Raw genomic sequence first — 22688 nt, 5'->3', positions numbered from 1 at the left:
ACCCACCCAGGCAAGATCAGACTGACCTCACTCTGTCAATGTAACACACCCAGGGAAGAACACACTGACCCCACTCAGTCAATGAATCACAACCAGCGAAGAGCAGACTGACCCCACTCTGTCATTGTAACCCACCCAGGGAAGACCAGACTGAATCCCACTCTGTCAATGTAACCCACCCAGGTAAAAAAAAAACAGACTGAACCCACACTGTCAATGTAACACACCCAGGGAAGAGCACACTGACCTCACTCGGTCAATTACCACGCCCAGTGAATAGCAGACTGACCTCACTCTGTCAATGTAACACACTCAGGGAAGAACAGACTGATTCCACTCTGTCAGTGTAACACAACCAGGGAAGAACAGACTGAACCCACTCTGTCAATGTAACACACCCAGGGAAGAGCAGACTGACTGCAATCTGTCAATGTAACACACCCAGGGAAGACCAGACTGACCCCACTCTGTCAATGTAACACAAACAGGGAAGACCAGACTGAACCCACACTGTCAATGTAACACACCCAGTGAAGAGCAGATTGACCCCACTCTGTCAATGTAACACACCCAGGGAAGAGCAGACTGACCACACACTGTCAATGTACCAGACCCAGGGAACAGCAGACTGACCCCACTCTGTCAGTGTAACACACTCAGGGAAGAGCAGACAGACCCCACTCTGTCAATGTAACACAACCAGGGAAGACCAGACTGACCCCACTCTGTCAATGTAACCAACCCAGGGAAGACCAGACTGACCCCACTCTGTCAATGTAACACAAACAGGGAAGACCAGACTGAACCCACACTGTCAATGTAACACACCCAGTGAAGAGCAGATTGACCCCACTCTGTCAATGTAACACACCCAGGGAAGAGCAGACTGACCACACACTGTCAATGTACCAGACCCAGGGAACAGCAGACTGACCCCACTCTGTCAATGTACCACACCCAGTGAAGAGCAGACTGACCCGACTCTGGCAGTGTAACACACCCATGGAAGAGCAGACTGACCCCACTCTGTCAATGTAACACACCCAGTGAATAGCAGACTGACCTCACTCTGTCAATGGAATACACCCAGGGAAGTAGAGACTGAACCCACTCTGTCAATATAACACACCCAGAGAAGATCAGATTGACCCCACTCTATGAATGTAACATACCCAGGGAAGAGCAGACTAAGCGCAATCTGTCAATGTAACACACCCAGGGAAGAGCAGACTGACCGCAATCTGTCAATGTCACACACCCAGTGAATAGCAGACTGACCTCACTCTGTCAATGTCACACACCCAGGGAAGAACAGACTGAACGCACTCTGTCAATATAACAAACCCAGAGAAGATCAGATTGACCCCACTCTATCAATATAACATACTCAGTGAAGAGCAGACTGACCGCAATCTGTCAATATAACACACCCAGGGAAGAGCAGACTGACCACACTCTATCAAAGTAACACACCCAGGGAAGAATAGACAGACCCCACTCTGTCAATGTAAGCCACGAGGGAAGAGTATACTGACCTCATACTGTCAATGTAACACACCCAGGGAAGAGCAGACTGACCTCACACTGTCAATGTAACAGACACAGGGAAGAGCAGACTGACCCCACTCTGTCAATGTAACACACCCAGGGAAGAGCAGACTGACCCAATTCTGTCAATGTAACACACCCAAGGAAGAGCAGAGTGACCCGACTCTATCAATGTAACACAACCAGGGAAGACCAGACTGACCCCACTCTGTCAATCTAACCCTCCCAGGGAAGAGCAGACTGACCTCACTCTGTCAATGTAACACACCCAGGGAAGAACAGACTGACCCCACTCTGTCAATGTAACACACCCAGGGAAGAGCAGAATGACCCAGTCTGTCATTGTAACCCACCCAGGGAAGACCAGACTGACCCCACTCTGTCAATGTAACAACCACAGGGAAGAGCAGACTGACCCCGCTCTGTCAATGTCACACACCCAGGGAAGAGCAGTACGACCCCACTCAGTCAATGTAACACACCCAGGGAAGAGCAGACCGTCCACACTGTGTCAATGAACCACACCCAGTGAACAGCAGACTGAACCGACTCGGTCAATGTACCACACCCAGTGAAGAGCAGACTGACCCGACTCTGTCAGTGTAACAACCCCAGGGAAGAGCAGACTGACCCCACTCTGTCAATATAACGCACCCAGTGAATAGCAGACTGACCTCACTCTGCCAATGTAACACACGCAGGGAAGAACAGACTGAACCCACTCTGTCAATATTACACACCCAGAGAAGATCAGATTGACCCCACTCTATCAATGTAACATACCAAGGGAAGAGCAGACTGACCGCAATCTGTCAATGTAACACAGCCAGGGAAGAGCAGACTGACCACACTCGGTCAAAGTAACACACCCAAGGAAGAATAGAGAGACCCCACTCTGTCAGTGTAACACACCCAGGGAAGAGCAGACTGAACCCACTCTGTCAATGTAACACACCCAGTGAATAGCAGACTGTCCTCACTCTGTCAATGTAACACACCCAGGGAAGAGCAGACTGACCACACTCTGTCAATGTACCACACCCAGGGAACAGCAGACTGACCCGACTCGGTCAATGTACCACACCCAGTGAAGAGCAGACTGACCCGACTCTGTCAATGTAACACACCCAGGGAAGAGCAGACTGACCCCACTCTGTCAATGTAACACACCCAGGGAAGAGCAGACTGACCACACTCTGTCAATGTACCAGACTCAGGGAACAGCAGACTGACCCGACTCGGCCAATGTACCACACCCAGTGAAGAGCAGACTGATCCGACTCTGGCAGTGTAACACACCCATGGAAGAGCAGACTGACCCCACTCTGTCAATGTAACACACCCAGTGAATAGCAGACTGACCTCACTCTGTCAATATAACACACCCAGAGAAGATCAGATTGACCCCACTCTATGAATGTAACATACCCAGGGAGAGCAGACTGAGCGCAATCTGTCAATGTAACACACCCAGGGAAGAGCAGAATGACATCACACTGTCAATGTAACCCACCCAGGGAAGTTCAGACTGACCTCACTCTGTCAATGTAACACACCCAGGGAAGAACACACTGACCTCACTCGGTCAATTACCGAACCCAGTGAATAGCAGACTGACCTCACTCTGTCAATGTAACACACTCAGGGAAGAACAGACTGACCCCACTCTGTCAGTGTAACACACCCAGGGAAGAGCAGACTGACCCCACTCTGTCAATGTAACACACCCAGGGAAGAGCAGATTGACTGCAATCTGTCAATGTAACACACCCAGGGAAGACCAGACTGACCCCACTCTGTCAATGTAACACACCCAGGGAAGAACACACTGACCTCACTCGGTCAATTACCGAACCCAGTGAATAGCAGACTGACCTGACTCTGTCAATGTAACACACCCAGGGAAGAGCAGACTGACCTCACTCTGTCAATGTAACACACCCAGGGAAGAACACACTGACCCCACTCAGTCAATGAATCACAACCAGCGAAGAGCAGACTGACCCCACTCTGTCATTGTAACCCACCCAGGGAAGACCAGACTGACCCCACTCTGTCAATGTAACCCACCCAGGTAAAAAAAAACAGACTGAACCCACACTGTCAATGTAACACACCCAGGGAAGAGCACACTGACCTCACTCGGTCAATTACCACACCCAGTGAATAGCAGACTGACCTCACTCTGTCAATGTAACACACTCAGGGAAGAACTGACTGACCCCACTCTGTCAGTGTAACACACCCAGGGAAGAGCAGACTGACCCCACTCTGTCAATGTAACACACCCAGGGAAGAGCAGACTGACTGCAATCTGTCAATGTAACACACCCAGGGAAGACCAGACTGACCCCACTCTGTCAATGTAACCCACCCAGGCAAGATCAGACTGACCTCACTCTGTCAATGTAACACACCCAGGGAAGAACACACTGACCCCACTCAGTCAATGAATCACAACCAGCGAAGAGCAGACTGACCCCACTCTGTCATTGTAACCCACCCAGGGAAGACCAGACTGACCCCACACTATCAATGTAACCCACCCAGGTAAAAAAAAACAGACTGAACCCACACTGTCAATGTAACACACCCAGGGAAGAGCACACTGACCTCACTCGGTCAATTACCACGCCCAGTGAATAGCAGACTGACCTCACTCTGTCAATGTAACACACTCAGGGAAGAACAGACTGATTCCACTCTGTCAGTGTAACACACCCAGGGAAGAACAGACTGAACCCACTCTGTCAATGTAACACACCCAGGGAAGAGCAGACTGACTGCAATCTGTCAATGTAACACACCCAGGGAAGACCAGACTGACCCCACTCTGTCAATGTAACACACCCAGGGAAGACCAGACTGACCCCACAATGTCAATGTAACACACCCAGGGAAGAGCAGACTGACCCCACTCTGTCAGTGTAACACACTCAGGGAAGAGCAGACTGACACCACTCTGTCAATGTAACACAACCATGGAAGACCAGACTGACCCCACTCTGTCAATGTAACCAACACAGGGAAGACCAGACTGACCCCACTCTGTCAATGTAACACAAACAGGGAAGACCAGACTGAACCCACACTGTCAATGTAACACACCCAGTGAAGAGCAGATTGACCCCACTCTGTCAATGTAACACACCCAGGGAAGAGCAGACTGACCACACACTGTCAATGTACCAGACCCAGGGAACAGCAGACTGACCCCACTCTGTCAATGTACCACACCCAGTGAAGAGCAGACTGACCTGACTCTGGCAGTGTAACACACCCATGGAAGAGCAGACTGACCCCACTCTGTCAATGTAACACACCCAGTGAATAGCAGACTGACCTCACTCTGTCAATGGAATACACCCAGGGAAGTAGAGACTGAACCCACTCTGTCAATATAACACACCCAGAGAAGATCAGATTGACCCCACTCTATGAATGTAACATACCCAGGGAAGAGCAGACTAAGCGCAATCTGTCAATGTAACACACCCAGGGAAGAGCAGACTGACCGCAATTTGTCAATGTCACACACCCAGTGAATAGCAGACTGACCTCACTCTGTCAATGTCACACACCCAGGGAAGAACAGACTGAACGCACTCTGTCAATATAACAAACCCAGAGAAGATCAGATTGACCCCACTCTATCAATATAACATACTCAGGGAAGAGCAGACTGACCGCAATCTGTCAATATAACACACCCAGGGAAGAGCAGACTGACCACACTCTATCAAAGTAACACACCCAGGGAAGAATAGACAGACCCCACTCTGTCAATGTAAACCACGAGGGAAGAGTATACTGACCTCATACTGTCAATGTAACACACCCAGGGAAGAGCAGACTGACCTCACACTGTCAATGTAACAGACCCAGGGATGAGCAGACTGACCCCACTCTGTCAATGTAACACACCCAGGGAAGAGCAGACTGACCCAATTCTGTCGATGTAACACAACCAGGGAAGACCAGACTGACCCCACTCTGTCAATGTAACCCTCCCAGGGAAGAGCAGACTGACCTCACTCTGTCAATGTAACACACCCAGGGAAGAGCAGAATGACCCAGTCTGTCATTGTAACCCACCCAGGGAAGACCAGACTGACCCCACTCTGTCAATGTAACACCCACAGGGAAGAGCAGACTGACCCCGCTCTGTCAATGTCACACACCCAGGGAAGAGCAGTACGACCCCACTCAGTCAATGTAACACACCCAGGGAAGAGCAGACCGTCCACACTGTGTCAATGAACCACACCCAGTGAACAGCAGACTGAACCGACTCGGTCAATGTACCACACCCAGTGAAGAGCAGACTGACCTCACTCTGCCAATGTAACACCCCCAGGGAAGAGCAGACTGACCCCACTCTGTCAATGTAACGCACCCAGTGAATAGCAGACTGACCTCACTCTGCCAATGTAACACACGCAGGGAAGAACAGACTGAACCCACTCTGTCAATATTACACACCCAGAGAAGATCAGATTGACCCCACTCTATCAATGTAACATACCAAGGGAAGAGCAGACTGACCGCAATCTGTCAATGTAACACAGCCAGGGAAGAGCAGACTGACCACACTCGGTCAAAGTAACACACCCAGGGAAGAATAGAGAGACCCCACTCTGTCAATGTAACACACCCAGGGAAGAGCAGACTGACCACACTCTGTCAATGTACCACACCCAGGGAACAGCAGACTGACCCGACTCGGTCAATGTACCACACCCAGTGAAGAGCAGATTGACCCGACTCTGTCAATGTAACACACCCAGGGAAGAGCAGACTGACCCCACTCTGTCAATGTAACACACCCAGGGAAGAGCAGACTGACCACACTCTGTCAATGTACCAGACTCAGGGAACAGCAGACTGACCCGACTCGGCCAATGTACCACACCCAGTGAAGAGCAGACTGACCCGACTCTGGCAGTGTAACACACCCATGGAAGAGCAGACTGACCCCACTCTGTCAATGTAACACACCCAGTGAATAGCAGACTGACCTCACTCTGTCAATGTAACACACCCAGGGAAGAACAGACTGAACACACTCTGTCAATATAACACACCCAGAGAAGATCAGATTGACCCCACTCTATGAATGTAACATACCCAGGGAAGAGCAGACTGAGCGCAATCTGTCAATGTAACAGACCCAGGGAAGAGCAGACTGACATCACACTGTCAATGTAACCCACCCAGGGAAGTTCAGACTGACCTCACTCTGTCAATGTAACACACCCAGGGAAGAACAGACGGAAAGCACTCTGTCAATATAACACAGCCAGAGAAGATGAGATTGACCCCACTCTATCAACGTAACATACTCAGGGAAGAGTAGACTGACCTCATACTGTCAATTTAACAAACCGAGGGAAGAGCAGACTGACCTCACACTGTCAATGTAACAGACCCAGAAAGAGCAGACTGACCCCACTCTGTCAATGTAACACACCCAAGGAAGAGAAGACTGACCCGACTCTTTCAATGTAATATAACCAGGGAAGACCAGACTGACCCCACTCTGTCAATGTAACCCACCCAGGGCAGAGCAGACTGACCTCACTCTGTCAATGTAACACACGCAGGGAAGAACAGAATGACCCAGACTGTCAATGTAACACACCCAGGAAAGAGCAGACTGACCACACTCTTTCAATATACCACACCCAGGGAACAGCAGACTGACCCGACTCGGTCAATGTACCACACCCAGTGAAGAGCAGACTGACCCGACTCTGTCAGTGTAACACACCCAAAGAAGAGCATTCTGACCCCACTCTGTCAATGTAACACACCCAGGGAAGACCAGACTGACCCCACTCTGTCAATGTAACACACACAGGGAAGAGCAGACTGACCCCACTCTGTCAATGTAACACACCCAGGGAAGAGCAGACTGACCACACTCTGTCAATGTAACACACCCAGGAAAGAGCAGACTGACCACACTCTTTCAATATACCACACCCAGGGAACAGCAGACTGACCCGACTCGGTCAATGTACCACACCCAGTGAAGAGCAGACTGACCCGACTCTGTCAGTGTAACACACCCAAAGAAGAGCATTCTGACCCCACTCTGTCAATGTAACACACCCAGGGAAGAGCAGACTGACCACACTCTGTCAATATACCAGACACAGGGAACAGCAGACTGACCCGACTCTGGCAGTGTAACACACCCATGGAAGAGCAGACTGACCCCACTCTGTCAATGTAACACACCCAGTAAATAGCAGACTGACCTCACTCTTTCAATGTAACACACCCAGGGAAGAACAGACTGGACCCACTCTGTCAATATAAAACACCCAGAGAAGATCAGATTGACCCCATTCTATCAATGTAACATACCCAGGGAAGAGCAGACTGAGCGCAATCTGTCAATGTAACACACCCAGTGAAGAGCAGACTGACCCCACTCTGTCAATGTAACACACCCAGTGAATAGCAGACTGACCTCACTCTGTCAATGTCACACACCCAGGGAAGAACAGACCGAACGCACTCTGTCAATATAACACACCCAGAGAAGATCAGATTGACCCGACTCGGTCAATGTCCCACACCCAGTGAAGAGCAGACTGACCCCACTCTGTCAATGTCACACACCCAGGGAAGAGCAGACTGACCACACTCTGTCAATGTAACACACCCAAGGAAGAGCAGACTGACCCGACTCTATCAATGTAACACAACCAGGGAAGACCAGACTGACCCCACTCTGTCAATGTAACCCACCCAGGGCAGAGCAGACTGACCTCACTCTGTCAATGTAACACACCCAGGGAAGAACAGACTGGCCCAGTCTGTCATTGTAACCCACCCAGGGAAGACCAGACTGACCCCACTCTGTCAATGTCACACACCCAGGGAAGAGCAGACTGACCACACTCTGTCAATGAAACACACCCAGGAAAGAGCAGAATGACCACACTCTGTCAATGTAACACACCCAGGGAAGACAAGACTGACCCCACTCTGTCAATGTAACACACCCAGGGAAGAGCAGACTGACCACACTCTGTCAATGAACCACACCCAGTGAACAGCAGACTGACCGCAATCTGTCAATGTAAAACACCCAGGTAAGAGCAGACTGACCACACTCTATCAAAGTAACACACCCAGGGAAGAATAGACAGAACCCACTCTGTCAATGTAACACAGCCCGGGAAGATCAGACTGACCCCACTCTGTCAATGTAACAGACCCAGGGAAGAGCAGACTGACCTCACACTGTCAATGTAACACACCCAGGGAAGAGCAGACTGACCCCACTCTGTCAATTTAACACACCCAGGGAAGAGCAGACTGACCCCATTCTGTCAATGTAACACACCCATGGAAGAGCAGACTGACCCCACACTGTCATTGTAACCCACCCAGGGAAGACCAGACTGACCCCGCTCTGTCAATGTAACCCACCCATGGAAGATCAGACTGACCTCACTCTGTCAATGTAACAGACCCAGGGAAGTGCAGACTGACCTCACACTGTCAATGTAACACACCCAGGGAAGAATAGACAGACCCCACTCTGTCAATGTAACACAGCCAGGGAAGATCAGACTGACCCGCCTCTGTCAATGTAACAGACCCAGGGAAGAGCAGACTGACCTCACACTGTCAATGTAACACACCCAGGTAAGAGCAGACTGACCACACTCTATCAAAGTAACACACCCAGGGAAGAATAGACAGACCCCACTCTGTCAATGTAACACAGCCAGGGAAGATCAGACTGGCCCCACTCTGTCAATGTAACAGACCCAGGGAAGAGCAGACTGACCTCACACTGTCAATGTAACACACCCAGGAAAGAGCAGTCTGACCACAGTCTATCAATGTAAAACACCCAGGGAAGAACAGACGGAAAGCACTCTGTCAATATAACACAGCCAGAGAAGATGAGATTGACCCCACTCTATCAACGTAACATACTCAGGGAAGAGTAGACTGACCTCATACTGTCAATTTAACAAACCGAGGGAAGAGCAGACTGACCTCACACTGTCAATGTAACAGACCCAGAAAGAGCAGACTGACCCCACTCTGTCAATGTAACACACCCAAGGAAGAGAAGACTGACCCGACTCTATCAATGTAATATAACCAGGGAAGACCAGACTGACCCCACTCTGTCAATGTAACCCACCCAGGGCAGAGCAGACTGACCTCACTCTGTCAATGTAACACACGCAGGGAAGAACAGAATGACCCAGACTGTCATTGTAACCCACCCAGGGAAGACCAGACTGACCCCACTCTGTCAATGTAACACACACAGGGAAGAGCAGACTGACCCCACTCTGTCAATGTAACACACCCAGGGAAGAGCAGACTGACCACACTCTGTCAATGTAACACACCCAGGAAAGAGCAGACTGACCACACTCTGTCAATATACCACACCCAGGGAACAGCAGACTGACCCGACTCGGTCAATGTACCACACCCAGTGAAGAGCAGACTGACCCGACTCTGTCAGTGTAACACACCCAAAGAAGAGCATTCTGACCCCACTCTGTCAATGTAACACACCCAGGGAAGAGCAGACTGACCACACTCTGTCAATATACCAGACACAGGGAACAGCAGACTGACCCGACTCTGGCAGTGTAACACACCCATGGAAGAGCAGACTGACCCCACTCTGTCAATGTAACACACCCAGTAAATAGCAGACTGACCTCACTCTTTCAATGTAACACACCCAGGGAAGAACAGACTGGACCCACTCTGTCAATATAAAACACCCAGAGAAGATCAGATTGACCCCATTCTATCAATGTAACATACCCAGGGAAGAGCAGACTGAGCGCAATCTGTCAATGTAACACACCCAGGGAAGAGCAGACTGACCCCACTCTGTCAATGTAACACACCCAGTGAATAGCAGACTGACCTCACTCTGTCAATGTCACACACCCAGGGAAGAACAGACCGAACGCACTCTGTCAATATAACACACCCAGAGAAGATCAGATTGACCCGACTCGGTCAATGTCCCACACCCAGTGAAGAGCAGACTGACCCCACTCTGTCAATGTCACACACCCAGGGAAGAGCAGACTGACCACACTCTGTCAATGTAACACACCCAAGGAAGAGCAGACTGACCCGACTCTATCAATGTAACACAACCAGGGAAGACAAGACTGACCCCACTCTGTCAATGTAACCCACCCAGGGCAGAGCAGACTGACCTCACTCTGTCAGTGTAACACACCCAGGGAAGAGCAGACTGACCCCACTCTGTCAATGTAACATACCCAGGGAAGAGCAGACTGACCGCAATCTGTCAATGTAAAACACCCAGGTAAGAGCAGACTGACCACACTCTATCAAAGTAACACACCCAGGGAAGAATAGACAGACCCCACTCTGTCAATGTAACACAGCCCGGGAAGATCAGACTGACCCCACTCTGTCAATGTAACAGACCCAGGGAAGAGCAGACTGACCTCACACTGTCAATGTAACACACCCAGGGAAGAGCAGACTGACCCCACTCTGTCAATTTAACACACCCAGGGAAGAGCAGACTGACCCCATTCTGTCAATGTAACACACCCATGGAAGAGCAGACTGACCCCACACTGTCATTGTAACCCACCCAGGGAAGACCAGACTGACCCCGCTCTGTCAATGTAACCCACCCATGGAAGATCAGACTGACCTCACTCTGTCAATATAACAGACCCAGGGAAGAGCAGACTGACCTCACACTGTCAATGTAACACACCCAGGGAAGAATAGACAGACCCCACTCTGTCAATGTAACACAGCCAGGGAAGATCAGACTGACCCGCCTCTGTCAATGTAACAGACCCAGGGAAGAGCAGAGTGACCTCACACTGTCAATGTAACACACCCAGGTAAGAGCAGACTGACCACACTCTATCAAAGTAACACACCCAGGGAAGAATAGACAGACCCCACTCTGTCAATGTAACACAGCCAGGGAAGATCAGACTGACCCCACTCTGTCAATGTAACAGACCCAGGGAAGAGCAGACTGACCTCACACTGTCAATGTAACACACCCAGGGAAGAGCAGACTGACCCCACTCTGTCAATTTAACACACCCAGGGAAGAGCAGACTGACCCCATTCTGTCAATGTAACACACCCATGGAAGAGCAGACTGACCCCACTCTGTCATTGTAGCCCACCCAGGGAAGACCAGACTGACCCCACTCTGTCAATGTAACCCAGCCAGGTAAAAAAAAAACTGAACCCACACTGTCAATGTAACACACCCAGGGAAGAGCACACTGACCTCACTCGGTCAATTACCACACCCAGTGAATAGCAGACTGACCTCACTCTGTCAATGTAACACACTCAGGGAAGAACAGACTGACCCCACTCTGTCAATGTAACACACCCAGGGAAGAGCAGACTGACTGCAATCTGTCAATGTAACACACCCAGGGAAGACCAGACTGACCCCACTCTGTTAATGTAACACACCCAGGGAAGAACAGACTGACCTCACTCTGTCAATGTAACACACACAGGGAAGAACACACTGACCCCACTCAGTCAATGAATCACAACCAGCGAAGAGCAAACTGACCCCACTCAGTCAATGAATCACAACCAGCGAAGAGCAGACTGACCCCACTCTGTCATTGTAACCCACCCAGGGAAGACCAGACTGACCCCACTCTGTCAATGTAACCCACCCAGGTAAAACAAAACAGACTGAACCCACACTGTCAATGTAACACAGCCAGGGAAGAGCACACTGACCTCACTCGGTCAATTACCACACCCAGTGAATAGCAGACTGACTTCACTCTGTCAATGTAACACACTCAGGGAAGAACAGACTGACCCCACTCTGTCAGTGTAACACACCCAGGGAAGAGCAGACTGGTCCAACTCTGTCAATGTAACACACCCAGGGAAGAGCAGACTGACTGCAATCTGTCAATGTAACACACCCAGGGAAGACCAGACTGACCCCACTCTGTCAATGTAACACACCCAGGGAAGACCAGACTGACCCCACAATGTCAATGTAACACACCCAGGGAAGAGCAGACAGATCCCACTCTGTCAGTGTAACACACTCAGGGAAGAGCAGACTGACCCTACTCTGTCAATGTAACACAACCAGGGAAGACCAGACTGACACCACTCTGTCAATGTAACCAACCCAGGGAAGAGCAGACTGACCCCACTCTGTCAATGGAACACACACAGGGAAGACCAGACTGACCCCACACTCTCAATGTAACACACCCAGGGAAGACCAGACTGACCCCACACTCTCAATGTAACACACCCAGGGAAGAGCAGACTGACCCCACTCTGTCAGTGTAACACAACCAGGGAAGAGCAGACTGACCCCACTCTGTCAATGTAACATACCCAGGGAAGAGCAGACTGACCACACTCTGTCAATGTAACACACCCAGGAAAGAGCAGACTGACCCCACACTGTCAATGTAACACACCCAGGGAAGAGCAGACTGACCCAACTCTGTCAATGTAACATACCCAGGGAAGAGCAGACTGACCTCACACTGTCATTGTATCACACCCAGGGAAGATCAGACTGACACCACTCTGTCAATGTAATACACCCAGGGAAGAGCAGACTGACCACACTCTGTCAATGTAACACACCCAGGAAACAGCAGACAGACCCCACTCAGTCAATGTAACCCACCCAGGGAAGAGCAGACTGACCCCACTCTGTCAATGTAACACACCCAGTGAAGAGCAGATTGACCCCACTCTGTCAATGTAACACACCCAGGGAAGAGCAGACTGACCACACACTGTCAATGTACCAGACCCAGGGAACAGCAGACTGACCCCACTCTGTCAATGTAACACACCCAGTGAATAGCAGACTGACCTCACTCTGTCAGTGGAACACACCCAGGGAAGAACAGACTGAACCCACTCTGTCAATATAACACACCCAGAGAAGATCAGATTGACCCCACTCTATGAATGTAACATACCCAGGGAAGAGCAGACTAAGCGCAATCTGTCAATGTAACACACCCACGGAAGAGCAGACTGACGGCAATCTGTCAATGTCACACACCCAGTGAATAGCAGACTGACCTCACTCTGTCAATGTAACACACCCAGGGAAGAACAGACTGAACGCACTCTGTCAATATAACACACCCAGAGAAGATCAGATTGACCCGACTCTATCAATACAACATACTCAGGGAAGAGCAGACTGACCGCAATCTGTCAATATAACACACCCAGGGAAGAGCAGACTGACCACACTCTATCAAAGTAACACACCAGGGAAGAATAGACACACCCCACTCTGTCAATGTAAACCACCGGGGAAGAGTATACTGACCTCATACTGTCAATGTAACACACCCAGGGAAGAGCAGACTGACCCGACTCTGTCAGTGTAACACACCCAGGGAAGAGCAGAGTGACCCCACTCTGTCAATGTAACACACCCAGGGAAGAGCAGACTGACCACACTCTGTCAATGTACCAGACAGAGGGAACAGCAGACTGACCCGACTCGGTCAATATACCACACCCAGTGAAGAGCAGACTGACCCGACTCTGGCAGTGTAACACACCCATGGAAGAGCAGACTGACCCCACTCTGTCACTGTAACACACCCAGTGAATAGCAGACTGACCTCACTCTGTCAATGTAACACACCCAGGGAAGAACAGACTGAACCCACTCTGTCAATATAACACACCCAGAGAAGATCAGATTGACCCCACTCTATGAATGTAACATACCCAGGGAAGAGCAGACTGAGCGCAATCTGTCAATGTAACACACCCAGGGAAGAGCAGACTGACCCCACTCTGTCAAAGTAACTCACCCAGTGATTAGCAGACTGACCTCACTCTGTCAATGTCACACACCCAGTGATTAGCAGACTGACCCCACTCTGTCAATGTAACAGACCCAGGGAAGAGCAGACTGACCTCACACTGTCAATGTAACACACCCAGTAAATAGCAGACTGACATCACTCTGTCAATGTAACACACCCAGGGAAGAGCAGACTGACCGCAATCTGTCAATGTAACACAGCCAGGGAAGAGCAGACTGACCACACTCTGTCAATGTAACACACACAGGGAAGACCAGACTGACCCCACTCTGTCATTGTCACACACCCAGGGAAGAGCCGACTGACCCCACTCTGTCAATGTAACACACCCAGGGAAGAGCAGACTGACCTCACACTGTCAATGTAACAGACCCAGGGAAGAGCAGACTGACCCCATTCTGTCAATGTAACCCACCCAGTGAAGAGCAGACTGACCCCACTCTGTCAATGTCACACACCCAGGGAAGAGCAGACTGACCACACTCTGTCAATGTAACACACCCAAGGAAGAGCAGACTGACCCGACTCTATCAATGAAACACAACCAGAGAAGACCAGACTGACTCCACTCTGTCAATGTAACCCACGCAGGGCAGAGCAGACTGACATCACTCTGTCAATGTAACACAACCAGGGAACAACAGACTGACCCAGTCTGTCATTGTAACCCACCCAGGGAAGACCAGACTGACCCCACTCTGTCAATGTAACACACACAGGGAAGAGCAGACTGACCCCACTCTGTCAATGTCACACACCCAGGGAAGAGCAGACTGACCACACTCTGTCAATGTAACACACCCAGGAAAGAGCAGATTGACCTCACTCTGCCAAGTAACACACCCAGGGAAGAACAGACTGAACCCACTCTGTCAATATTACACACCCAGAGAAGATCAGATTGACCAAACCCTATCAATGTAACATACCAAGGGAAGAGCAGACTGACCGCAATCTGTCAATGTAACACAGCCAGGGAAGAGCAGACTGACCACACTCGGTCAAAGTAACACACCCAGGGAAGAATAGACAGATCCCACTCTGCCAATGTAAGCCACCAGGGAAGTGCAGACTGACCTCAAACTGTCAACGTAACACACGCAGGGAAGAGCAGACTGACCACAATCTGTCAATGTACCACACCCAGGGAACAGCAGACTGACCCGACTTAGTCAATCTACCACACCCAGTGAAGAGCAGACTGACCCGACTCTGTCAGTGTAACACACCCAGGGAAGAGCAGACTGAACCCACTCTCTCAATGTAACACACCCAGTGAATAGCAGACTGACCTCACTCTGTCAATGTAACACACCCAGGGAAGAGCAGACTGACCACACTCTGTCAATGTACCACACCCAGGGAACAGCAGACTGACCCGACTCGGTCAATGTACCACACCCAGTGAAGAGCAGACTGACCCTACTCTGCCAGTGTAACACACCCAGGGAAGAGCAGACTGACCACACTCTGTCAATGTACCAGACCCAGGGAACAGCAGACTGACACGACTCGGTCAATGTACCACACCCAGTGAAGAGCAGACTGACCCGACTCTGGCAGTGTAACACACCCATGGAAGAGCAGACTGACCCCACTCTTTCAATGTAACACACCCAGTGAATAGCAGACTGACCTCACTCTGTCAATGTAACACACTCAGGGAAGAGCAGACTGACCCCACTCTGTCAATGTAACACACCCAGGGAAGAGCAGACTGACCCCACTCTGTCAATGCAAAACACCCAGGGAAGTACAGACTGAACACACTCTGTCAATATAACACACCCAGAGAAGATCATATTGACCCCACTCGATGAATGTAACATACCGAGGGAAGAGCAGACTGAGCGCAATCTGTCAATGTAACACACCCAGTGAATAGCAGACTGACCTCACTCTGTCAATGTCACACACCCAGGGAAGAACAGACGGAAAGCGCTCTGTCAATATAACACAGCCAGAGAAGATGAGATTGACCCCACTCTATCAACGTAACATACTCAGGGAAGAGTAGACTGACCTCATACTGTCAATTTAACAAACCCAGGGAAGAGCAGACTGACCTCACACTGTCAATGTAACAGACCCAGAAAGAGCAGACTGACCCCACTCTGTCAATGTAACACACCCAAGGAAGAGCAGACTGACCCGACTCTATCAATGTAATACAACCAGGGAAGACCAGACTGACCCCACTCTGTCAATGTAACCCACCCAGGGCAGAGCAGACTGACCCCACTCTGTCAATGTAACACACACAGGGAAGAGCAGACTGACCCCACTCTGTCAATGTAACACACCCAGGGAAGAGCAGACAGACCACACTCTGTCAATGTAACACACCCAGGAAAGAGCAGACTGACCACACTCTGTCAATATACCACACCCAGGGAACAGCAGACTGACCCGACTCGGTCAATGTACCACACCCAGTGAAGAGCAGACTGACCCGACTCTGTCAGTGTAACACACCCAAAGAAGAGCAGACTGACCCCACTCTGTCAATGTAACACACCCAGGGAAGAGCAGACTGACCACACTCTGTCAATGTACCAGACACAGGGAACAGCAGACTGACCCGACTCGGTCAATGTACCACACACAGTGAAGAGCAGACTGACCCGACTCGGGCAGTGTAACACACCCATGGAAGAGCAGACTGACCCCATTCTGTCAATGTAACACACCCAGTGAATAGCAGACTGACCTCACTCTTTCAATGTAACACACCCAGGGAAGAACAGACTGGACCCACTCTGTCAATATAACACACCCAGAGAAGATCAGATTGAAACCACTCTATCAATGTAACATACCCAGGGAGGAGCAGACTTAGCGCAATCTGTCAATGTAACACACCCAGGGAAGAGAAGACTGACCCCACTCTGTCAATGTAACACACCCAGTGAATAGCAGACTGACCTCACTCTGTCAATGTCACACACCCAGGGAAGAACAGACTGAACGCACTCTGTCAATATAACACACCCAGAGAAGATCAGATTGACCCGACTCGGTCAATGTCCCACACCCAGTGAAGAGCAGACTGACCCCACTCTGTCAATGTCACACACACAAGGAAGAGCAGACTGACCCGACTCTATCAATGTAACACAAACGGGGAAGATCAGACTGACCCCACTCTGTCAATGTATCCCACCCAGGGCAGAGCAGACTGACCTCACTCTGTCAATGTAACACACCCAGGGAAGAACAGACTGGACCAGTCTGTCATTGTAATCCACCCAGGGAAGACCAGACTGACCCCACTCTGTCAATGTCACACACCCAGGGAAGAGCAGAATGACCACACTCTGTCAATGTAACACACGCAGGGAAGACAAGACTGACCCCACTCTGTCAGTGTAACACACCCAGGGAAGAGCAGACTGACCACACTCTGTCAATGAACCACACCCAGTGAACAGCAGACTGACCCAACTCTGTCAATGTAACATACCCAGGGAAGAGCAGACTGACCGCAATCTGTCAATGTAACACACCCAAGTAAGAGCAGAATGACCACACTCTGTCAAAGTAACACACCCAGGGAAGAATAGACAGACCCCACTCTGTCAATGTAACACAGCCAGGGAAGATCAGACTGACCCCACTCTGTCAATGTGACACACCCAGGGAAGAGCAGACTGACCTCACACTGTCAATGTAACACACCCAGGGAAGACCAGACTGACCCCGCTCTGTCAATGTAACCCACCCATGGAAGATCAGACTGACCTCACTCTGTCAATGTAACCCACCCAGGGAAGACCAGACTGACCCCACTCTGTCAATGTAACCCACCCAGGTAACAAAAAACAGACTGAACCCACACTGTCAATGTAACACACCCAGGGAAGAGCACACTGACCTCACTCGGTCAATTACCACACCCAGTGAATAGCAGACTGACCTCACTCTGTCAATGTAACACACTCAGGGAAGAACAGACTGACCCCACTCTGTCAGTGTAACACACCCAGGGAAGAGCAGACTGGCCCAACTCTGTCAATGTAACACACCCAGGGAAGACCAGACTGACCCCACAATGTCAATGTAACACACCCAGGGAAGAGCAGACTGACCCCACTCTGTCAGAGTAACACACTCAGGGAAGAGCAGACTGACCCCACTCTGTCAATGTAACACACCCAGGGAAGACCAGACTGACCCCACTCTGTCAATGTAACACACACAGCGAAGACCAGACTGACACCACACTCTCAATGTAACACACCCAGGGAAGAGCAGACTGACCCCACTCTGTCAGTGTAACACAACCAGGGAAGAGCAGACTGACCCCACTCTGTCAATGTAACACAACCAGGGAAGACCAGACTGACCTCACTCTGTCAATGTAACCCACCCAGGGAAGAACAGACTGACCCCACACTGTCAATGTAACACACCCAGGGAAGAGCAGACTGACCCAACTCTGTCAATGTAACACACCCAGGGAAGAGCAGACTGACCTCACACTGTCATTGTATCACACCCAGGGAAGATCAGACAGACCCCACTCTGTCAATGTAATACACCCAGGGAAGAGCAGACTGACCACACTCTGTCAATGTAACACACCCAGGAAAGAGCAGACTGACCCCACACTGTCAATGTAACACACCCAGGGAAGAGCAGGCTGAACCAACTCTGTCAATGTAACACACCCAGGGAAGAGCAGACTGACCTCACACTGTCATTGTATCACACCCAGGGAAGATCAGACTGACCCCACTCTGTCAATGTTATACACTCAGGGAAGAGCAGACTGACCACACTCTGTCAATGTAACACACCCAGGAAAGAGCAGACAGACCCCACTCAGTCAATGTTACCCACCCAGGGAAGAGCAGACTGACCCAACTCTGTCAATGTAACACACCCAGTGAAGAGCAGATTGACCCCACTCTGTCAATGTAACACACCCAGGGAAGAGCAGACTGACCACACACTGTCAATGTACCAGACCCAGGGAACAGCAGACTGACCCCACTCTGTCAATGTAACACACCCAGTGAATAGCAGACTGACCTCACTCTGTCAATGGAATACACCCAGGGAAGAACAGACTGAACCCACTCTGTCAATATAACACACCCAGAGAAGATCAGATTGACCCCACTCTATGAATGTAACATACCCAGGGAAGAGCAGACTAAGCGCAATCTGTCAATGTAACACACCCACGGAAGAGCAGACTGACGGCAATATGTCAATGTCACACACCCAGTGAATAGCAGACTGACCTCACTCTGTCAATGTCACACACCCAGGGAAGAACAGACTGAACGCACTCTGTCAATATAACACACACAGAGAAGATCAGATTGACCCTACTCTATCAATATAACATACTCAGGGAAGAGCAGACTGACCGCAATCTGTCAATATAACACACCCAGGGAAGAGCAGACTGACCACACTCTATCAAAGTAACACACCAGGGAAGAATAGACAGACCCACTCTGTCAATGTAAACCACCCGGGAAGAGTATACTGACATCATACTGTCAATGTAACACACCCAGGGAAGAGCAGACTGACCTCACACTGTCAATGTAACAGACCCAGGGAAGAGCAGACTGACCCCAGTCTGTCAATGTAACACACCCAGGGAAGAGCAGACTGACCCCACTCTGTCAATGTAACACACCCAAGGAAGAGCAGACTGACGCGACTGTATCAATGTAACACAACCGGGGAAGACCAGACTGACCCCACTCTGTCAATCTAACCCTCCCAGGGAAGAGCAGACTGACCTCACTCTGTCAATGTAACACACCCAGGGAAGAACAGACTGACCCCACTCTGTCAACGTAACACACCCAGGGAAGAGCAGACTGACCCAGTCTGTCATTGTAACCCACCGAGGGAAGACCAGACTGACCCCACTCTGTCAATGTAACACACACAGGAAAGAGCAGACTGACCCCGCTCTGTCAATGTCACACACCCAGGGAAGAGAAGTACGACCCGACTCTGTCAGTGTAACACACCCAGTGAATAGCAGACTGACCTCACTCTGTCAATGTAACACACCCAGGGAAGAGCAGACTGACCACACTCTGTCAATGTGCCACACCCAGGGAACAGCAGACTGAACCGACTCGGTCAATGTACCACCCCCAGTGAAGAGCAGACTGACCTCACTCTGTCAATGTAACACACCCAGGGAAGAACAGACTGAACCCACTCTGTCAATATTACACACCCAGAGAAGATCAGATTGACCCCACTCTATCAATGGAACATACCAAGGGAAGAGCAGACTGAACGCAATCTGTCAATGTAACACAGCCAGAGAAGAGCAGACTGACCACACTCTGTCAATGTAACACACACAGGGAAGACCAGACTGACCCCACACTGTCATTGTCACACACCCAGGGAAGAGCCGACTGACCCCACTCTGTCAATGTAACACACCCAGGGAAGAGCAGACTGAACCCACTCTGTTAATGTAACACACCCAGTGAATAGCAGACTGACCTCACTCTGTCAATGTAACACACCCAGGGAAGAGCAGACTGACCACACTCTGTCAATGTACCACACCCAGGGAACAGCAGACTGACACGACTCGGTCAATGTACCACACCCAGTGAAGAGCAGACTGACCCGACTCTGTCAGTGTAACACACCCAGGGAAGAGCAGAGTGACCCCACTCTGTCAATGGAACACACCCAGGGAAGAGCAGACTGACCACACTCTGTCAATGTACCAGACAGAGGGAACAGCAGACTGACCCGACTCGGTCAATGTACCACACCCAGTGAAGAGCAGACTGACCCGACTCTGGCAGTGTAACACACCCATGGAAGGGCAGACTGACCCCACTCTGTCACTGTAACACACCCAGTGAATAGCAGACTGACCTCACTCTGTCAATGTAACACACCCAGGGAAGAACAGACTGAACCCACTCTGTCAATATAACACACTCAGAGAATATCAGATTGACCCCACTCTATGAATGTAACATACCCAGGGAAGAGCAGACTGAGCGCAATCTGTCAATGTAACACACCCAGGGAAGAGCAGACTGACCCCACTCCGTCAAAGTAACTCACCCAGTGATTAGCAGACTGACCTCACTCTGTCAATGTCACACACCCAGGGAAGAGCAGACTGAACCCACTCTGTCAATATAACACACCCAGTGATTAGCAGACTGACCCCACTCTGTCAATGGAACAGACCCAGGGAAGAGCAGACTGACCTCACACTGTCAATGTAACACACCCAGTGAATAGCAGACTGACATCACTCTGTCAATGTAACACACCCAGGGAAGAGCAGACTGACCGCAATCTGTCAATGTAACACAGCCAGGGAAGAGCAGACTGACCACACTCTGTCAACGTAACACACACAGGGAAGACCAGACTGACCCCACTCTGTCATTGTCACACACCCAGGGAAGAGCCGACTGACCCCACTCTGTCAATGTAACACACCCAGGGAAGAGCAGACTGACCTCACACTGTCAATGTAACAGACCCAGGGAAGAGCAGACTGACCCCATTCTGTCAATGTAACCCACCCAGTGAAGAGCAGACTGACCCCACTCTGTCAATGTCACACACCCAGGGAAGAGCAGACTGACCACACTCTGTCAATGTAACACACCCAAGGAAGAGCAGACTGACCCGACTCTATCAATGAAACACAACCAGGGAAGACCAGACTGACCCCACTCTGTCAATGTAACACACCCAGGGCAGAGCAGACAGACATCACTCTGTCAATGTAACACAACCAGGGAAGAACAGACTGACACAGTCTGTCATTGTAACCCACCCAGGGAAGACCAGACTGACCCCACTCTGTCAATGTAACACACACAGGGAAGAGCAGACTGACCCCACTCTGTCAATGTCACACACCCAGGGAAGAGCAGACTGACCACACTCTGTCAATGTAACACACCCAGGAAAGAGCAGACTGACCACACTCTGTCAATGTAACATACCCAGGGAAGACAAGACTGACCCCACTCAGTCAATGTAACACACCCAGGGAAGAGGAGACTGACCACACTCTGTCAATGAACCACACCCAGAGAACAGCAGACTGACCCGACTCTGTCAGTGTAACACACCCAGGGAAGAGCACACTGACCTCACTCTGTCAATGTAACACACCCAGGGAAGAACAGACTGAACCCAATCTGTCAATATTACACACCCAGAGAAGATCAGATTGACCCCACTCTATCAATGTAACATACCAAGGGAATAGCCGACTGACCGCAATCT

The sequence above is a fragment of the Chiloscyllium punctatum genome, unplaced genomic scaffold (genome assembly GCF_047496795.1).
Source record: "Chiloscyllium punctatum isolate Juve2018m unplaced genomic scaffold, sChiPun1.3 scaffold_127, whole genome shotgun sequence".
In the NCBI taxonomy this organism is placed as follows: domain Eukaryota; kingdom Metazoa; phylum Chordata; class Chondrichthyes; order Orectolobiformes; family Hemiscylliidae; genus Chiloscyllium; species Chiloscyllium punctatum.
Note: the sequence above shows the minus strand (reverse complement) of the source record.